The sequence below is a fragment of the Furipterus horrens genome, unplaced genomic scaffold (assembly GCF_987537825.1).
Source record: "Furipterus horrens unplaced genomic scaffold, mFurHor1.1.pri manual_scaffold_3, whole genome shotgun sequence".
NCBI classification, from domain to species: domain Eukaryota; kingdom Metazoa; phylum Chordata; class Mammalia; order Chiroptera; family Furipteridae; genus Furipterus; species Furipterus horrens.
The window spans coordinates 208,357,068-208,376,888 of NW_028327173.1; positions in this window are offsets into that span (position 1 = coordinate 208,357,068).

Here is a 19,821-nt window from a genome sequence, read left to right on the forward strand (position 1 = left end):
CTCCCCGTGACTCAGCTGCCAGGGACACTCCTGTTTTCAAAACAGGGTGGACCCAGGTGAGGCAAGAGCGGGCGACTGGAATGAAAGGTTGCAGATGACCTGGGCTCTTTCTCTCGCTTTCTAGAAATCTCTGCCTTTCCCGGTGACAATCACAGCCTGTGTGTTAAGAGGACTCAGGGGCGTTGGTATTTCCTGGTTCGGCTGGTCCGGAGGTGGCCAGGGGCAGAGGCGAGGACCAGGGAGCTTCCCGGCTTTTCCCAGGAGCTCAGCTGGCCCTGCAAGGCCTCAGGTTAGTGGCAACCCGGCCAGCAAGACCTTTCCGGGAAACTCTGTGGCCAAGCCCATATTGTCCACTGGCAGGTACTTTGCATGTGGGTGGCAGCAGCTGTTGGCAGGAAGGAACTGGCCGACAGGATAGTCACAGATTACAAAAAACTGGGAGGTGTCTGAGAAATTCTCCAGTTTGCTGAGGGCAAAGTTCACACCCAGAGAGGGTTCGGGAGCCTTGGAGCTCGTGACACTGATGAGGAAGCAGGACCGTCGGTGGCAGTTAGCCTCCTGAGAGCCCCGTCAGTAAGGGGTGCGCGTGAGACTCGACCCACATTCTCTTGGTTCCAAAGCTGGTCTCGGGTCTTCCCACCTTAGTCTGTAGGGGCCTTGGGTCCAGCCGTCCCCCTGAGTCCTGGGTCAAAGCTCTTGGAATGCAGGAGCTGCCACGTGACCCCACCTGGCATTTGGACCAGCCCCCACCGCCAGTACCCGTGGGACGAGGCCACGGAGGGCGTGCCCAGCAGGTCCAGTCAAGATGGGAGACAGAGGCATTGCGAACCATTAACTGGATGGAGTCCGAGGTCAGGTCTGCAGGATAAACACCCTTGAGGAGTTTGTTCTGCCTCTGCCAGCAGCAGCTCCCACTCATCTGCACCCAGCACCCAGCCAGCCAGGCTCCCAGAACCCCCGCTCCGGGCAGCTCTGCGCTCTGCCGCACTTCTAAGGGAAATGCGTTGGAAACCTAGCTCGTTTTCAGTGGCCTTTTGCCAACAGGCAGGATAAAGGGGCCACCCAAGGGAACACCCCTGGGTCAGTTTCCTTCGAGAAGCCCCCAAGCCCACACTGGCTGCAGATTCAGGAGAGATGCATATTTTTTTTCCATGGGACACATCACTCTGGGTTGTATCTGCTCGTCACAAGGGCCCCCCCCCCCCCCGTCATGAAAGGACAAGGACCACGTCTTAGTCATAGTAGCTGTTCTCCTTGGCTCCACGCACCAGGCATTCTACATGCATTAACTTTAATCTTCACAAACCACTCTGCAAGGGAAGTATTATCACCCTGATTATACTAATGGGAAACCTAGCTATAGAGTTGAAATGACTGGCCCAAGGTCATGGTTAGTGAACTGCAGACACCTATGGGACCTGATCTGGCCCCTTCCCACAGCCCTGAACCTTTTTTCTATTCTTTTCAGCATCGCTGGGAGCAGCACCAGACCTTGCACATAGTAGGTGCTCACTGCTTGCTTACAGAATAAGTGAATGACTGAGTAAATGGAGAAAATATATTTGAAAACTGATACTGCTTTCTTTGCATTTTCAAAGATGACCACATCAGGGCTGCTATGAGGAAGAAAACAGACTGTTCATTAGTCTCCTGGAGTTTTGAACTCAATGAAAATAATCTCCAAATAATTTTGTGACTTTTGGCTTATTTTTAGCACACCAAGAACATTTCGATTAAAGGTTATTCCTAAGCCAACTTTTCTTTCTTAAGAGATGGGGAACTAGTAGTATTCATTGAGCGTCTACTGTGCGTACACACACTGCTCTGTATAAATCAACACACTTGATTCCTCCCAGCAACTCTGCAATTGGGCTTTGCTACCAGTCTCCAGAGGAAGAGACTGACGTTCAGAGTGGTTCTGTGACTTGTCTGAGGGCATGCAGCTAGGTGAAGCCAGGAAGGTCAAAGGCCAGGACTATGTGAGTCCACATGTGACCCTCAACACTGACCCCAAACACTTTTTAGCCCCGACCAAGCTCTCTCTTCGCTTGGCAACCTGCAAGCAGGCTTGTCCAATGAGCATCGCAAATATGTGCCCCTCAAAACACCCAAAATAAGTGAAAAATGAGAAAGAACCCAAAAGTCTAGAAAGAAGCTGTTGTGTTTTCAGCGTTCGTGAACATCTAGTGTCATTTTAAAAATATATAATCTCTGTGGTTTTAGCATTAACGATAGATTCAGTGCTTCTCCCAGTACGTGGCCTTCACCCATGGGAAAGTCCCCAGGGAGGAAAAATGTCCTGTCGGTCAGTCCTGGCAGAGGGTCTGCCTCTCTTGGCTCTGTGCACACAAGCACACCTGCCCCCTACGGCCCCAACCCAGGTGCTTCCCACCCCACCCCACACCCCCACGCCAGCCCCGGGACCTGAAGCGGCAGACGAAGGAGCCTGGGGGCCCACGCCCCGCGGCCAGCTCTGTGGCCTGTCTGGGCGTCCCTGCCAAGAGGCCCTCCCAGTGGCCGCTGGAACCAGACGACTCCCTGTGGGCACCGTCGCAGGTGCTGAGCAAGGCCCTGGAACCAGGCAGACAATCCCCTGCATCTTGCCCCCTTCCCACCCCGGCTGCCAGGAGCCGGCCTGTCTTGGAGATGCTGAATAGGCCATTTGTTGGGAGATCAAAGGGCCACCTGCGGGAAGCGTTCCACAGCCTGGAGCAGGCCCAGGTCCCGTCTTGCCCCGGCACCCACCTCCCCGCCTGGCAGACCCCAGGCTTTTCCAAACAGCCCACCTTGGCAGGGGCGTCTCTCCACCCCCCCTCCTACGCACACTTCCCAAGCGCCTTCTTCAAAGGCCACGCTCACGGGTCTCCACGCCTCTGGTGGCGGTGCCCTCGAGCCAGCACTCCCTTCCGCGCCTTCAGATAAGGCTCCGGCATCAGACTCCTTCCCTGGCTCCTCAGGGTGGCCCCGGGCCCCGAGGGCAGAGCGGGTTCCATCATCACCACCAGCCTCCCACCAGGCCGCGCTGGGCGGGGAACGCCCCGAGGGCCGGGGCTGACCCCAAGCTGGTGTGGAGCCCCAGGGTCCCGGACACAGCCCTTGTGCTGCCGGCATTCAGTGGCAGTGGACCGAACAGGGAGGCAGACGCCCTGATCACATGGAGAGGGAGACAGAGAGAGAACAATGGATGAGTGAAGACTTTTCAAGACTGGTCTGGATACAAGCTAAGACAGAACACGGAAACTCTAACCGCCTAGGCCACAGACTTGGCTCACCGGGGCTGCGGCCCGCTGGACAGTCTCGGCTCCTGTCCACTCTGATCAGTCCCTGCCAAAACTACATCATCTTTCCAAAGTGACAGTCTGACCATGCCGCATGTCCCCACTGAAAACACATGAGTGGTCCTGCCCAGTGCCTTTCAGGTATAGACAGGACCTCTGCCCTGGCTCAAGGACCTTGAAGCCAGCACTCCAGACAGATTCCCATCTTCTTGGCATCAAGACACTTGGTTTTTCCCGCCTTTCTGCCATTTTCTTCTCTGTCACGAAGTGGCTGAGCCCGGGACACAGTTGATTCGAGAATAAGCTCTGCTCGCCCTTGCACAGCAGTGAGGTGGGGAGAAAGTGTGGGCAGGTGGTGAGTGGGCACCCTTCGTCCTGGAATGACTGACGTGTTGGGTTATCGTCTCTCTTGCCCCCCTTAGCATGTCTTGCGCTGCTCTGACCCCTACGCTCCCCGCTTCAGCCATAATGACCCTCGTTCAGCCCCTCCTGCCACAGGCCCTTTGCACAGGCTGTTCTTTCCTCTGAAAATGCTTCTGCTGGGGTTTGTGTTCCTACCTTCAAATGTCTGCTCATACCTTCCAACCCAGAAAGACCTCACTTTACCGGCACCTCCAGCTCTTACTAAAATGTAAACTCTGTGGAGAAAAGACTTTGGCTCTCTTGCCCACAACGCCCATGTGCATGAACCCCAGAGACTCTAGAAGGGTTTAGTGCACACGACCGCCTGTCTGCCTCTCTCGCCCGTGATCTCCTGGGAGCAGGGAGCCTGCTCCGTCTGCCCGCACCCCCAGCACAGCAGGGTGCTCTGCCCGTTGGAGGCGCCCACTGAGTTGGTTTGGAACAGCTGAAGGAGCGGTGGCTGCTGCTGAGGGAAGTCCACACGCCAACATTTCATTCCGCGCGCTGGGCAGGATCTCGGGCCAGTCGGTGGGGCCGGCCTGGCTGACCTGGCCCTCTCTGCCTCCTTTCACTTTCCTTTGGCCATGCCCAGCGCTTCCTGTCCCACCTTTTCTGAAAGGGAAGGTCCCAGCTGAGCGGGACGTGAACTGGGGCTTGCTGAGGCTGAGCAGACCCTGTCGGGCTTCGGTTTGCCAAGGACGGGCCTGGTGCAGCCCTCCCTGGGGGGAGACAACCTTCCAGCCAGACGCCTAGAGCCCGGGAAGTGCAAACAAATGAGTCAAAGTCACCCCTCAGTCCCCAGCGGGCCTTGGCTTCCTGAGGCCACAGGCCTGGGCGGCCCCCGTGGGGCTGAGCAAGCTGCTCGCCTTCCTGGGCCTCAGTTTCTGCACAGACCCTCCCTGGAGGTCAGGAGGATAATGGTTACAGCAGCAGGAACCAGCTCAGCTGCCTCAGAAGTTCCTGGAGCACCTTAAAAATGCAGATTCCCGGGCCAGTCCAGCGCATCTGAGCAAGGGGTCCGGAAGCTGTGTTTCCAACAGACTCTGCAGGTGGTTCTGGTGGGGATGCACTGGGATCCCGGGCAGAGAGGCCCCCAAGCACCAGAAACACCCAGAGAACTCACGGAATGTTAGTCCTCAGACCTGGGCCAGCCCTTGACCTCTCTGGAGGGCATCCCCAGGCTGGGGGGCCCAGCCATTGCCCCTCCCCCACTCTCCCATCCCTTAGCGAGTCTTGTTCTTTCTCTGACCACAACTTTGGGCCCTTGCCCTCCATTCTCCTCCCCTTTGTCCCTGCGCGACCACTGGGATTCGTCCCTTATTAATATCCCACCCCTACCAGCATGGTGACCCCGATAGCTCCCCAACCTCTAGCCTCTCCCCAGCCCAGCTCACCCATCCTGCCGTGTTCCTCTTCCCAAAACATGGCCCTGGCCTCATCATCCCCTTCAGTGGACACTGACACCCTGTAGAACTGAAGACCTTCCCAAGTCAGCTGTCCCATCTGGGTTGCCACTGCCTGGGGCTCCCGTCACATCCAGACACCTGCTCTTCCCCCTCTACCTCCTCCTCCCAACCTACACGCTCCCTCTGCTCAAGCGTCGCCCCTCTTCCTGGACCTCCACCCAAATGCCACCCCCACCAAGGCCATCTCAGAGGTCGCTCCCTTGGTCACTTAAAACACTCAATGTGTCCCGGCCTGCCCTATCACCTTGCAGGGCCCGGCCCCATCCCTGCTGCCCATCTGCTGTGTGTCTGTCCTGATCTGCCCTCCAGGCTCCTCCTTGGGGCCCAGGAAGCTGATCTGCGGTGGCTGACGGCCCTCTGGCCCCCGGCTCCTCCCCTGGGCGCAGGCTGCTGTCCCCGCCCAGGTCTCTGCTCCCCTCCCTCCTCAGGCCCGGGCTGCGACACCACAGTATCCTCCTCCCAAATGACATATCCGTTAAATGTCCCTCAAGAGAACCAATTCAAAGCTGCCATTTCCTGCCAGGGCCTGACCAATGCACATCCTGTACCAAAACAGCCACGTGACGACGGCCTTGCCAAATGGGCCTCTGAAATGTCCTGCTGTCTTCAAGAGGTAAAGTCGTTCTTCCCCCACTGGGCACCCCTCTCTTCCTAGAGAAATAATTTCTAGGCCTCTAGGAAGTTCAGTGGTGGGGTCAGCTTCTCGGGAGTCAGAAGGTCCCCTTCATCTCAAAGCAGGAAGACAAGGCTGGCCCAGGGCTATTGGGGACATTAGAGCCCGTACCCCAGACAGGACAGGGACAGGTGTGTGTTCCCAACACAATAAACGCTGATGTGTAGAAGACACTCCTGCAGACCCCCAAGCGGAAGGGAGTTGGGGCAGATGGAAGAGGGGGAGGGAGGAGGTGAAGATACTCTTGACCGTGCTGTGTCCCCAGACACCTGATGAGTTGCTGGCCCACCCCACCCACCCACTCAGCATCTGCAGGGAGCAGTGAGAAGCATGTTTCCAAAGCGCCTGGGTGATTCTGAGAGGCAACCAGGCTGAGTGAATAAATGACCTGAAATTCCCACCTACTCAACACTGCAATCCTACGACCCAATATTGATCACATTCTAAGAGAACTCCAAGCTCCAACTCCCCCTGGGTTTTTGGAAGAGCCCAGGAGGAATCTGAGCATACTCTAACCACACCAGGCCTCCTCCTTGGTTTCCCAGCCACTCTGCACCCAGAAGAAGCTCACCCCAAACCCAGACATCATAAAGGTCAAAGGATCCCTGCACTCGGCTTCCTAATCACGACCGCAAGACCCATCTCGGGCAAAACGTCCATTTCATTTCTCCGAAGCAATAAAACCATGTCTGAGTTAATACCAACCTTCACCGAAGGCTAACAAGACTCACACCAGTGTGTATCTCTGAGTTTTATCTGCATGTCCCTTACAGAGCTATTAAAACACCAAAATATAATTTTAATAATCAGTGGGATTTTAATTAATGCACAGTAATGATTCCCATTCAATCAGACTCCTTGGCTTCAGAAAGTAATTACTCATCCACGACATTTAATTTGAAGTGTTACCACAGATTTGTATCTCCTGAAGCCACAAGAAGTTAGATCATAATATTTCTTGTTAGAACTTATGGAGCAAGCTCACTGCAGAGAGAGAGTGAAGACCGGGCTCCAAGGGTGGCAAGAAGTGGAAAGAGCTGGGAACCAGCTGGGTGGCCTCAAAGGAGGGACAATGAGTGTGGTCTTGGGAGTGAGGACACCACCCATCCAGCTTTCGGCAGCGGCCCTGAAGGCCCTTCACATCGTGCCGGGGGTCCCCATTGTTGAACCTTTCCGGGGATGGGGAGCTCAGCACCAAGCAAAGAGAGGTTTCCAGTGTAAGCTTGGAAGTCACCTCTTGTCCCCAAATGTCCATCTTCCCCTCTCTCCAAAGGGCAGACGAGAACTGCTGAGCCTGCCTCTGCCCAGGGAGCAGTGGACAGGGAGCCTGTCTCCAGACACATGCGATGCTGAGGATTTGCCTTGAAAGTATTCTGGTGCCACAATTTCGGAGGACATTGGTGGAGGCGCCAGAGCACGGGGTTGATAGAAGCAGAGACTTTGGTTTCTGGGGAGTCTTTGGAGACCAGGCATGGGCAAGACGGCTGTCAGAATCCCCAGGCTGTGTCCCCCACCCTTCCTGCCACCCCCAACCTCGGAGGCATCTCCTGCTGTCCCTCATGCACCCACGGCTTCATACACTGTCCCCGCCCCACCACAGCCCTGTCTCAGGAAAGGGCTGAAGCTCGGTGACTTGGCACAGGATCAGTGGGACCTAAGCCTTTGGTCATTCCGAGGAGGGGTCGCGTGGAAGCTGAAGGAGAGAGCCTACACCCCGGTGCGCCCTGTACAAACACATGGCAGGTGGCCAAAGAGAGCTGTACAGGGGTGTCCCCCGCAGCAGACCCCACAATGGCAGACACCCAAGTTGGCCTACATTCCCAGCAATGGGAGAATAGGCCCCTCATTTAAATGTGCCAACCCCACCACCAGAAAGATGAATTATGTAGATGAAGTGGGTACGATTCCACCAGATCTTTCCCACCCGCACGAAAACCATCCCCACACTGACGGCTTAGGGCCGAGGCCCAGAGGGCGCCTTCCTGGCTCTGGGCAGTGGGTCTCAACCCAGGATGGTTCTGCCCCGCGGGGAGTTTGAGGCAATGGGGGTGCCACTGAGCCTACGGGGCGGCCGGGTGAATGAAAGGAGAGTCCACAGTGCTCTGCAATGAGAATAAACGGCCATGGCACTGGCTTATGTATTTATTAGGCTATATTGCCATCCTTATTTTAGGGAAAATGATTGCTTATTTTAAACGTTTGCTGCACACAGTGCGCCGCGTTACACCAGCTGCAGCCCCGTTCACCCGTCTCGGGTTTACCACGTCTCTTAATTGCATCGCTGTCTTTTGTGTTTAATTTAATGTCATGATGTTTTATAAATTTGGGGCAGCTTAAATGTACAGTGTCTGTAAAGTGTACAGTCACATACAGTCGTGTCTCAGCCTTCCCGTCCCGTCACCTCCCACTCACCCCACCCTGTGAACCCCGTCCATGGCGAGCGCCCGACACAGGTGCCCCGTTTCTTATTCTCATATTGTATTCTTATTGGACCTTTTCTGTGCTCAGATACGTTTACATGCACAAATACTCACCCTGGTGTTATGGCTGCCCGCAGTATTCGGTACAGTAGCGTGTGCTGCAGGTGTGTAGCCTAAGCAACGAGGGCTACACCATATAACCTAGGTGCACAGGGGCTGGAGCATCTAGGTTTGCAACGAAACCCTCTAACGACACGTGTCTCAGCACGTGCCCCACTGTTAAGTGGCACAGGCCTATCATGGTCTAAACACACAATTGAAAAGCAGAGTTTGTCAATAAAACAAAGTTCAGCTCTGCTGCCAATAAGAAACTACTTTAAATATAAAGGCATGAATAAGTTAAAAGTAAAATGACTAGGAAGAATATATCCAGCCGACAACCAAACCAAAAAAAGGGGGTGTGACTATAATGCTATCAGAGAAAATAGATTTCAGAGCAAAAAATAAGAAACAATAATGAAGGTCATTTCCTAATGAAAAGGAGTTCCAGCGGTCCCTCGCTACATCGCGGTTCACTTATCGTGGCCTCACTGCATCGTGGGATTTTTTAAAATATTATATTTAATTATTTATCATGGATTTTTCGCTATATCATGGGATTTTGCAGTACTGTATACGTATGTTGTTAAAGTTACGTAGGTTTAAGAGTGTAGAATAAATGTAAGGTTCCTACTTCGCAGGGGGGTCTGGAACGTAATACCCACGATAAGTGAGGGAATGCTGTAATTCATCAAAGGGGCATAATAATCCTAAGTGTTTATGTACATAGCACCAGAACTTCAAAATAGACGAAGCAAAACTTAGAACTGCATGGAGAAATACAGAAATTTACCGTTTTTGTTGAAAATTTCCATACCCCCTTTTCAATAATTGACAGAACAAGGGGAGAAAATCATTAATAAAACTCAAACACTATCAACCAACTTGCCCTACCTGACATTTATAGAGTACTTCACCCAACAATAGTGGAATACACATTCTTTTCAAGTGCATATAAAGCAGTTGCCAAGCTAGAACATATTCTGAGCCATAAGACAAGTCTCAGTTATTCAGGTTATACAAAGTTAAACAGACCATGTAGAATTAAATTGAAAGTCAGTAACATGAAGACACTTAGAAAATCTTCAAAAATGTGGAAACTAACACACTTCTAATATCTCATAGGTCAAAGGAGAAATCAAGTGGAGAATTTGAAAATACTGAGAACTAAATGAAAATGAAAACAATCCCAATGTATAGGATGCTGCTAAAGCAGCACTTTGAGTGAAATTTATAGCTTTAAATGCCCATATTCAAAAAGAACAAAGGTTTTAAATCAATGATTTCACTTTCCAATTTAAAATACTAGATGAAGAATAACAAACCCAAAATTAAATAGACAAAAACAAAAATGATCAGAGAAATAATCAAAGAAGTGGAAAATCAACAGAAATCAATAGAAAAAAAATCAATAAAGTCAAAAAGCTGTTTCTTAGACAAGATTGCTAAAATTGATGAAATTAGAGGGGACTTCTGGCCAAGATGGAGGTGTAGACAGACCCACTGCATCTCCTCCACAGCTAAGAAGGAACACAACTACCTCAAAACAAGAGACAACCAGAAGTTCCAGAAAATCAAGCTGCCTGGAAGTCCAACAAACAAAGATATAAAGAAGAACTACTCACCCAGACAGATAAGAGAGGCAGAGCTGGGGCAGAGAGGACGCGGTGTGGTGGTGGCAGCAGCGGCGGCAGCAGCGGCAGGCTGTTGTAAAAGCGCAGTTACAAGGTTTAAAAAGTCAGGAGGGTCACCTGGGGAGCAATCCCAGCTCTTCACCGGACCACGCAGCTCACGGTCCTAGCGCCGGGGAAAATCAAGCCTCATTGTTTTTGACTGTGCAGACCAGTAGGGTTTGGGTCAGAGGCAGAAACTGCCAATGTCTCAGCAGAATCTGCTTGTTTAAAGGGCCCCCATGGTCCTAGAATGACCACAGACCCACCCACTCTGGGAACGACAGCCAGGGCAACAGCTAGAGAGGCACGAGTCCCATACAGAAGTGAGGGAGGTGCCTGGAAAAGGGGCAAGTTCTGGGCAGGTGACATTGTTCCCTCTTGGACCCCTCCCCCACATACAGCACCACAACGTGGTGAAATGGGTTGCCCTGTACTGACAAATCCCTAAGGTCCACCCCTTAAAACATAATAGGAGTGACAGCTCTACCTAAGACACAGAGGCAAACAAACACATGAGCCTGTCAAGATGAGAAGACAGAGAAGTATGGACCAAAAGGGGGAATGGATCAGGGTTCCAGTGGGAGAATTAAGTGACAAGGAGATAGCCAACCTCACAGATGAGGAGATAGATAATGCAACAGACACAGAGTTCCAAACACTGGTGATAAAGATGCTCACAGACTTGACAGATATGCTTGAGTATGGCAAATGCATAAGAGAAGAAGTGAAGGCTATGCTAAGTGAAACAAAGGAAAATCCACACAAAACCAATGGTGAAGGGAAGGAAACTGGGGTTCAAATCAATGATTTGAAACATAAGGAAGAAAAAAACAATCAACCAGTACTGAAAGAGGAAATAAGAATTGAAAAAAAAAATGAGTAGAGGCTTGGGAACCTCTGGGACAACTTTAAAAATGCCAACATCTGAATCATGGGGGTGCCAGAAGGAGAAGAGGAAGAACAATAAATTGAAAAATTATGTGAAAATATAATGGAGGAAAAGTTTCCAAATTTTTGTGAAGGAAATAGACATACAAGTCCAGGAAGCCCAGAGAGTCCCAGGCGACTCAAGACACATCATGATTAAAATGCCAAAGTTTCAAGATAAAGAGAGAATCCTAAAAGCAGCAAGAGAGAAGCAGAGAGTTGCCTACAAAGGGGTGCCTATAAGACTATCATCTGATTTCTCAAAAGACACTTTGCAGGCAAGAAGGGACTGGCAAGAAGTATTCAAGGTAATGAAAAGCAAGGACCTACAACCAAGATTACTCTACCCAGCAAAGCTATCATTTAGAATGGAAGGGCAGAGGAAGTGCTTCCCAGACAAGGAAAAGCTAAAAGAGTTCATCATCACCAAACTATTATTAGATGAAATGTCAAAGGGACTTACTTAAGAAAAAAAAGATCAAAACTATGAACACTAAAATGACAACAAACTCACAACTATCAACAACTGAATCTAAAAAATAAAAACAAAATCCAACTAAGCAAACCAGAATAGGAACAGAATCATAGGTATAGGGATCACTTGGAGAGTTATCAGCTGGGAGGGGGAAGGGGGAGAAATGGGGAAATGGTGCAGGGACTAAGAAGCTTAATTGTTTGGTACAAAATAGGGGGAAGTTAAGAATAATATAGGAAAGGGTGAAGGCAAAGAACTTAAGTGCACGACCCACGGACATGAACTAAAGGGGGTGGGATTGCTGGAGGAAGGGGGGTACTGGGCAGAGGGAAACAAAGGGGAAAAAATTGGGACAACTGTATCAACATACTCAATAAAATATACTTTAAAAAGTAATTGATGAAACTCTAGCTAGACTGATTAGGGAAAAAAATAGGGAAAGAATTACCAATATCAGGAATAAAAGAGGTGGCATCACTACAAATTCCACAGATATTAAAACAATAATCAAAAAATAATATTAAAGATACCAACAAAGTCAACAATTTAAATGAAATGGACAAACTACCAGATCTTCCTCAAAAAGAAGTGAATAATCCAAATAGCACTTCAACTATTAAAGACATTGAAATTTTAGTTTAAAATTTTCCTAATAGAAAATACCAGGCCCAGATGACTTCACTGGTAAATTCTACTCAAACATTTCAGAAAAAGATAATATAAAAATCTTCCAGAAACTATAAGAGGAAGGAATATTTCTCAGTTCAATTTATAAAGCCAGCACAACCCTGTTACCAAAACAAAATCAAGATATTACAAGAGAAGAAAACTATAGTACAATATCTTTAGTGGAAGTAAATGCAAAAATTATTTGTAAAATGTTAGTAAATTAAATTCAATATATAAAGAACAGCATGACTAAGTGGATTTTCTCTAGGAAATGTATGTTGCTTTAATTTTTGAAAATCAATCAATGTAATTTATCATATTAACAGGCCAAAAAATGAATAACTATATAATCATCTTAATAGGTATATAAAAAGCAATTGACCAAATCAAGCATCCATTTCTAATTTGAAAAAAAATTTTAAACTCTCAGCAAACTAGGAATAAAAGGGAACTTCCTCAATCTGATAAAGGGCAGCCCCCCAAAATACAAGTTAACACCACAGTTAACGGTAAAAGGCTAAATTCTTTCATTCTAAGGTCAGGAGCAAGTCATAGGAGCTTGCCCTCCCCTCTTTAGTCACCAGCGTAACCAGAAGTTGTAACATGCAATAAGGCAAGAAAAGGAAATAAAAGAAATCCAGCTGAAAAGATGGTAAAACCATTTTTACTTACAGATATAGTATCATAGACAATCTTTTGTAATATATGAAACAAGTGACTAGAACTAATAAGTGACTATAACTAGGTCATTGGATACAAGATGAATATACAAAGCACAATTACATTTCTATACATTAACAACAATCAAATTGAAATTTAAAAAATTATTTACATTAGCCTTAAAAAATAAGAAACACTTGGGGATAAATCTAACAAAATATGTACAAAGCCTGAGCACAGGAAACTACAAAATATTGCTGAGAAAATTTAAAAGATATAAATAAATGAAGCGATTTGTTGTATCCTGAACGAAAAGACACACTGCTACCGTGTTTCCCCGTCTCTTATATTAATTTTTGCTCCTAAAGACGCACTAGGTCTTATTTTCAGGGGATGCCTTAGTTTTCCACGAACAAGAATTCACATTTATTGTGGAACAGAAAATCAACATTTATTAATATACTGTAGTCACGTCATCACAAACATCAGCATAACCAGCCAGACTCTGAATTCCATCAAGAATTTGGGGGGAGCTGTAGCCATGACTGCCGCCAGGTCTTATTTTCAGGGGAGGCCTTATGTTTCTAAGCTTGAAAAAAAATCGCACTAGGTCTTATTTGGGGGGAATGTCTGATTTTCAGGGAAACAGGGTATTAAGATATCAAGTCTTCTCAATCAATCTATAGATTCCATGAAATCTCAACCAAAACCCCAGCAAGTTTTTAACAGAAAAATGGAAAAAAAAACCTGTAATTTTTATGGAAGCACAGAGCATATAGAATGGGCAAGAGACTTTAAAGAAGAACACAGTTGGAAGACAAACACTGACTTCCAGAGTCATTGTAAAGCTACTGTAACCAAGACAGTGTGGTATTAATGTCCAGATAGGCAAACAGATCAGACTTCAGAAATAAACTCATATATATGGCTTATTAACTTTAAACAAATGTATAAGGATAATTTAGTGGAGAAAAGATCATCTTTTTAACGGTGGTGCTAGAACAATTATTAATAATACAAATTAATACTTTAAAAATTAATAAATAACAACTAATTACTATAATCACATGCAAAAATAAAATTCAATGCATACCTCATATGATATACGAAAACTGACTCCAAAATGTAAAACAAAACTATAAAACTTCTAGAAGAATGCATATAAAACCTTGAATTAGGCAAAGATTTTTTAGCTACAACACAGAAAGCACGATTCTTAAAAAAAAAAAAAAGTTATAATTGGCCTCATAAAAGTTAAAACTTCTCTTTAAAAGATACTGCAAGAAACTGAAAAGCCCCCCCTCCCAGAATGGACTGTTCGGAAGTGATTTGGTCTCTGGATTGGGGTGACAATTTCATGGGTGTAGACACATGTGAAAACTTATCAGATTAGTACTCCAAACCGGTGCGGTTTCCTGCCTGTCACTTATCTCTCAGCAACGCTATCAAAGAATTATGACGTGCACAAGGTTTCTGGACCCAGCGCCCCGCCCTTTCGGGGGCTGCTTCCTGGGGCTCATACCCGTGGGAAGCTCCTGATGAATGCGCCTCTCGTGTGACTGCCGGTCACGCCACATCCCGGGTAGGAAAGAGATCCTCGTCACAGCCAAGGATCCTTGTCACGGGCCCAGATAGCCATCGCCCAAAGAACGGGACCCCCCTCACCCTCATCCAAGGTCAGACTTCCAGTCCTGTCGACAGGCAAGGCCTCTGTGCACCATGCTGGCACAAGAATGCAGATGTGTGTGTTCACGTGTGTGGCTCAGGGGAGGCCGGCCTTCCAGTTCTCCCCCTGAGTCTTGCTTGGGCCCTGTCTTAATCCTCTTATTTACTTTTGTGACCGAGCATGACCTAAAGCCACGTGTGATATATGTTTGGGTTTTTTTCCAACATGCAGCTGATTGCAGGGCGGGAGAGGGTTTCTGAAAGAAATGTTGGCCAACTAGAAGGGTGACAGTGTCACTGAGCTTCAAAGGGCTTAGAGGTGATGATGGGCCAGTCCACTCCTGTCCGTGTATGAGCAGGGAGCCAGAACCCGGGGACAAGATGCGGTCTCCCTAAGGTCACCCGGTAGTTAGTGGCCAAGGGGGGACTTACATGTCAGATCTTTGAAAACTCCTATCAGGCTCTTGCCTTCACGCTGCAGGTTAGGGAAGAGACAGAACAATGACAAGATGGGGAAGAGACAGAACAATGACAAGAAACAGACAGAAACCTGGAAAGGAGCAGAAATCTGGGGCCACTTAGTGTCAGTGAAAAAAAAAGGTACCCTGTCAAAGCCACCACAGGATTCCAGATGGAACCAGTTGATGTTCCCAACTGGGTCCTGGAAGACCACAGAGAAGCTACATTGCATTCCATCACCTCCACCTGGGAGCAAATTTCTTCCCATGTAAAGCAGTTAAAATGAAATCAATAAGAAATGGATTAAATATAGAAGTAGCCTAGCATCTTCTGCTTGTCCTCAATGACAGGGCCCTCCAGGTGCACCTTCCCCTTTGAGAACCACCAACATGATAAGATCATTTGGTCCTACAGAGCGGGCTGCCTGCCTGAGGCCAGGAGAGCTGGGCCCTGCTGCAGCCTGAGACACCCAGTCTTTGCCCCCACTGCGCAGATCAGGAACCTCAAATGCAGAAAGATGGTCAGACTTGCCCAAGGTCACTCTGATCATAACCAGGTGGCTAAATTTGGAATTGGGCCTGGATGTCACACCAGAGCTGTGTTTGTGTTGGGGGCCAATAGTTGTCCCAGGAGAAGCCCCAGAGAAAGAACCAGGCAGCGTTCAGGGAGAACAGAAGGGGGTCTCAGACGTTCCGAGACGGAACAACCACTCAAGTCCTCGAATGTCGTGGAAGAAACACTAGAGTCTGCCCCTTAGCTGGGGGGACAGATATCGCACCAAATACGTAAGCACACAGTACACGGCACGTGCTCTGGAGGTGGGGGGAGGGGGGAGAGAGATGAGTAACTCCCAAGGGACACAGGAGCACTTGCACTGAGAAGCCGGGGAGTGACGGGTGGCTTCTCAGCCCGCTGTGTGGATTTCACAAGGTGATGCCTCCAACGGGGGGGGTGGGAGGATGGTTTTACCAAATGCCCCCCGCCATCCTTGGCATGCTCTAAACGGGTTAAAATTTCCAACTTAGTTCAAACCAAGACACCAGCTTCACTCGGCAGTCTGTGAAGAGGCTAACGGCCAACTTATGTTACTGGGAACTCTGTCGCGAACTTTTCCAAGTTGCTGCCGCTGTGTGCACGTGTGCTGTCCCCGGTTAGGCCTCGCCGCTGCGTCCCCGCCACTTCAAGCTCTCCTCCCCCTCTTCTCTCCAGGGACCTGTCACCCCAGTTAACATCTGACAGTTTTTATGATCGTCCTCGGTCCCCTTGAACAACACCCCCGACTTTATGGCTTCCATACTGGAATGTTCTTTCTAGGGGGGCCCACAGCTGGGCCTGGGGCTGCTGCTTCTAAGTGAGCCAAATCCAGCCTCTTGAGAGTGCTACCTGGGGTCCCTCCCATGAAGACGGAGAGACAGAGACACGGAGAGAAGCTTCCAGCGCCACTCGAGGCACTGAGACCCTCTAGGTAGCAAACGAGTTTCCACAGTGCACGTGTGGTGGTGTGACATCAGAGCCCAAGTGTAGTGCCCAGCAAGCTAACGGGTCACCTGGTCACAGGGACATCACGTTCCATTTGTGAAGCAGCATCAAAAGGGAGGGACAGAGGGAGGGAGGGAGGGAGGGACAGAGGGAGGAAGGATGGAGGGAGGGAGGGACGAAGGGAGGGAGGGAGGGAGAGACGAAAGAAGGAAGGAAGAAGGAAGGGAGGGAGGGAGGGAGGGAGGGAGAGACGAAAGAAGGAAGGAAGAAGAAAGGAAAGGAGGGAGGGAAGGAACATAGCAAAACACCAGCAGCATTTTGGCAGACTAACAGGAAAGAGGTGACTTGTCCCCTTGTCCTCCTGGAGGGCTAAATGGAAAAGACTGTAGTGATGACAGATGAGACAAAGGTAGGTTCCGAGAGCGTGATGGCCTCCCCGCCTGCGCCGGTACGAGCCCCACTATGGCTTCAGGCGGCAGGTCCCCGTCCAGTGACAGCCAGCCCCGGTGCTTCCTGGCAGAGCCTCGGGGGCAGCGCTCGGGCCTCTCCGCTCACCCCAGCCGCTGCCCTCCCACAGAGGCCGCCCCCATTGGTGACAGATGGGTTTGATTATTCGTTAAACTCGGTCTCCCTTCCTGGCCCAGAGGCTCCAGGGGAGAAGGACTGGCTCTGGTCGTGTCCCCAGCGCCCAGCACATGGCTACGGAGCTCAAGAAAGATCTAGAATGGTCATCTCTCTAAGCAGAAACTGCAATCAGACCAGGATAATGGATGAAAATGATAAAAAGTGTAGCACCGTGCAGGTGCCTCTGGTTCATGGACTCCTGATTCCTAGTGCTTTGAGGTGAGGATTGAGAACCCCATTTTATAAGAGGAAAAGGAAGCCCCAGTGGACTTTCCCATGGCCTCACAGCTAACTAATAAGAGCGCCAAGGCTGAAATGCCCCGACTGTCTCAGCGTGGTCCCACGTGGGCCAGGTGGGGACATGGCCCGCGGGAGGGAGCGAGGAGAGCAACCTCAGCACCTCCCTGCCCAAGTCAGCAGGTTCTGCAGCGCAGCCCCGCCAGCCAGGCCACCAGGCCCGCGGCAGGAAGCTCCTTCTGCAGCGCCTCTGCCCTTTATCTGCTGGCAGGGCGGCTCAGCAACCGTCACCATCACGGCGCCTTATCAGAGCATCTGCACCTCCTGGAGACAGCCCAGCCAGCTCACAACGGCACTTCCTTTGGCTCTTCCCCCAGCAGCCCCTCGTACAGCCGTCACAAACTAAAACCAGGGACCCCAAAGTGAAACCTGAAGGAGGGGCTCCCACGCAGGACCTGGCCTGGAACAGAGGTCACGGGAGATCTCTGTAGCAAGAATCTTTTCAATCCTTCTCCATCCGGTAAGCTCCTGACTACCCCACAGAACCCCAGCTCAAATGCCCTTCCGCCTGGAAGATACCCCATGCCTCCTCCACGCCAGCTAGAGCGGTCAGTGCTCCGACGGTACCTCATCCCCTTATCTCCCTGGAAGGTAATGATATGATTTGGGGTCTCGCTTCCTCACCAGACTATAACCCGGAGAGCATAGGCTTCCTCCTGGTGCAAATATAGGTTAACCACTAAGAATGAATATAAGATTGAATCACGGTTGATCAAGTTTCTAGCTCTGTGACCTTGGGCAAGGCTGCCTTTCTGCATGATGGAGATAAAACAGGCCTCTCTGTCGCTGTGGGAATATGTCATTTCAAGCACTAGAGAGAGTGCGGCCCCTCCCCCTCCCACCATCCTGTGACAGCACTCTACCCAGCACACTGAGATTCAAACCACTGTTTGTCTAAAGGGAGCCCTAAATGGATGGGATTAAGTGAAATGCCGAAGTGTCCCTCAATGCACAATTCTTAGAACAAGGAGAGATCTGACTCAAGGAAGAGCCCCCAGCTTCCTGCCAAAGAAATGGGTCCTGCTTCCTCTTCGTGGACTCACAGAAAGACTACATTTCCCAGCATCCCTTACAGTTATGTCAGGGGCATGTGACTAGGTCCTGGCCAATGACATGGGGGTCATCATAATGGGCCCCTAAGTCCAGCTCTAAACCTCTCCACGCGGTCCTCTGTGCTCTTCCTCTCTCCTTTTTCCCCCTCTCCGCATGGCTGGAGGTGAAGGCCTCTGAAATCATGGGGCCACGTGATGGACAGAACCCAGTTTCCCGAGTCAAGACTTAGAGGAGAGCCACCGACCTCAGTGCATGCTCTCGTGAGTAAAAAATAAACTTGTATAAACCGAAATGCCAGGTTTTTGTTGTAGCAGCTGGTGTTACTTATCCTGACTGATATAGAAATAGGAGCTAGGGAAGGGATGCGAATGTTTTTCATTCTACAATACATGGCATCAGCTTATTGTTCAAGAGGTAGGAAGTGGAGAAACAGATCTATCAGGATGGACAGATGGGTGTCCAGGTTATGAAGGGGCAAACATTGGCTAAGACTGTCACCCATGATACCGTGGAAGGCAGGACCTGTGCCTACTGAACTTCCAGCTCTAGGGAAGAAGTCTGAGATCAGAGCATGAATCTGTGTAGGTCAGACACGGTTGGGTGCATCTGGGAAAACATCATGAAGACAGAAATACACTCAGGGAAGAATTGACGAGTTGGCAAACAGAATAGAGGGGGAATAGAAAGTCCAGAAATTGAGGATCTTGCCAGGTTGGAAAAGCCAACTGCTTCTAGACGCAAATAGGAGTGGCATTTTAACACATTGGAGGAGTGAAGGTCCAGTAATCCCAAAATGGATCAGGTGATTTAAAACGCAGATTAGGTGAAGGGTGTGCCCTTTCTGGTCCAGCGACAGAGAGCTCTGGGTGTGGTCACTGGTACTCAGGATGGGGCAAAGCAAGCAGATCCGCAGCTTTCTGAATTCTTGAGGCAGGTGCATTGCCCGAGAAACCAAAAGTGAATGTTACAAGCCTGTCACTATTCGATACTTCAAACACATTTTGCTCCGGAAGAAAACATAAGTGAAAAGCTTTGTGGCTCTGGGTTAGCTCACCATTTCTCAGGCACAGAACCCAAAGTCCACTCCGAAAAGAAAAACTTGATAAGTTAGATGTCCTCAAAATTAAAACTTCTGCTCTTCCGAGGACACCGAGGAGACACTCAAAAGACAAGCCAGGGATTAGGAGAAAATGTTTGTACCTCACATGCCTAATAAAAGAAATACGTTTGTAATATACCAAAACCTCTCATGACTCAAAATAAGGAAGCAACTCAATAACAAAGCGGACAAAAGTTCTGAGAAAACATTTTGAAGGTACCTGGATGGCAAAGAAACCCATGAAAAGATGATTAGCATCATCAGTTAGCAGGGAAGTGCAAACTGCACACCTGTTAGAATGGCTAAAGTCAGACGGACAAAGAGCAGGTGTGGGCAAGGGCAGAGAGCAGCCGGCCCCCTGACACATCGCCGCAGGGATGCAAATTGGCACGGCCGCTGCGGA